Source organism: Egretta garzetta, unplaced genomic scaffold (assembly GCF_000687185.1).
Source record: "Egretta garzetta isolate BGI_Z169 unplaced genomic scaffold, ASM68718v1 scaffold1407, whole genome shotgun sequence".
In the NCBI taxonomy this organism is placed as follows: Eukaryota; Metazoa; Chordata; class Aves; order Pelecaniformes; family Ardeidae; genus Egretta; species Egretta garzetta.
The window spans coordinates 58598-60535 of NW_009260333.1; the positions used below are offsets into that span (position 1 = coordinate 58598).

A 1938-nucleotide genomic window follows, 5' to 3' on the forward strand; every position below is an offset into this window, starting at 1 on the left:
AGTGGTTTGTGCCTTCCCCCAGGGAAGAGCTGCAGCCCCGCAAGGCTGGGGCGCAGGAGGAGTGAAACCCCTGCCCTGAGCTCCTCACTGATGACTCCCTCTCACCACACAGGAGGAGCTGTCTAATGTCAACCTCTCCAAGTTCCGCAAGATCCAGCACGAGCTGGAGGAAGCTGAGGAGCGGGCTGACATTGCAGAGTCGCAGGTCAACAAGCTTCGAGTGAAGAGCCGGGAGTTTCACAGCAAGAAGATAGAAGAGGAAGAGTGAGGATGTTGTGAGGCAGCAAAGTGACCTGAGGGCTGCACAAAATGTGAACCTCTTGGTCACTTTCTTCTGTAATGAGTTTTTGCAATTGTGTGTAGTGAATAAAGACTGTAGAATCCTTTCCATACAGAACAGGACTGACTGCTTCTCACTCTCTGTTTTCCTTTTTTTGTCTCCTTAGTTAGCTATGGGATCCCATTAGAATTTGGCTTTTTCCAAGTGCTTAGCCTGTGTCCGTTAGGTGATATGTAGCATATGCTTTTATTTCAGAATCAGTTAAAAGTATGAGTAATAATGTATTTTTCTTGCTAGTGGAAAGGGCATAGAAGACAACCAGTTTACAACAGACACAGCATTGTTTAGGTCCTTCACGGATATCCCACAATTTTGCAGTTTTTCTCCCCACTGGTCTGGCTAGTATTCCCTTCACCTACACCTCTTGGGTCCAGGATTTCATAGAGCTGCTGGAAACTTCGTAGGGCCACATCATGACAATGGTTTTTTTTGGAGGGGGAGAAGGGAATGGTGAGTATTGGCAAATACTTTTTCCTTCATTCAGACCCTGATCTGAACCATAGAGGCACACTGAGCATGTACAGTCATGAATTCTCATGTCCTCTATCAGCCGTCTCAGCTGCATTATTCTTACACATTACATGTTGCCTCTGGCTGAAAGATACGTGGACAGAATCATGGTACGTTAAAAGAAAAACATAAACAGACATTTCTGCCTAACCTGGTATTTTCATAGCGCCAACGGCTCTGTGCTTTGAGGTAACTTCTACCCCTTATTTTCAGGAAAGCCAGACAACCTTGGAGGATTTTCTCAGAAACTAGGAAGGCTAAAGGAGCTCCGGGTAAGAAATGAATGTTAACTGAACCTGGTATAAATCAGAAAAAAATGAGTGAAGAGTAGTTGGCAATGAAGGGAAAACAAGAAGCACTTATGAAGTGTAAGCCATAGTGCGTGTTGATGATAAGTACTTCTGGCAGCGTATCTCTTTCCAGCTCTGTCATGCTTGTGCTCGTACCTGAAGCAGGAGCTTGTTCCTGCACTGAGAACTGGGCCTAGTAGGGCACAACGGATAGGAGTAGTGATGGCACGGGGGGCTGAAGAGACAGTGACTCTGATCTGCTGAACTGAGAGTTGCCTTAAATAGCCCTTCCTTCACAGGTTGAGATTACTTTAAATAACACAGTCTTGCACAACAGCATTCAGTGTAACAACACTGATTCTCTGCTCAGTCGCATCAGGAAGAAAGGTGTGCCTCCAGCCAGAATCTATCTACATCGCTTTTAGATGCACTGCTTGAGTTTTGCTCATTTCACAAAGGGGCACTTTGTGCAAAAAAAGACCCGAGGTCTAATGAGATCTTGCAATGCCCAAGAGAGCCAACAGAAAATGAAAATGTGCAGGCAAGCATCTGCAGGAGCTCTGGGCTTTGTGGTGACTTGCATTTGGACAGAACGCATTTCCCTATTAGCAAATGTCAGGGTAAAAAGGTGAAAATTGAGGCAGCTGGGAGTAGAGAACAAGGTCTCTGTTGAGGGTCCGTTCCTGACTTCCAGCTCCGTTCTAGTCCCTGCAGAGAACCAGAATCCTTCCTAGGACTGGGAGCAGGGACAGAGTCCTGGACATCCACTTCTTGAAAGTGAATCAAAGAGCAAGCCAT

General features: G+C 46.0%; 1 pseudogene; it reads left to right on the top strand.

Moving 5' to 3' along the window:
* LOC104129630 overlaps positions 1-268 on the top strand; it is a 16349-nt pseudogene extending 16081 nt beyond the window's left edge.
* Positions 269-1938: the final 1670 nt, after the last annotated feature.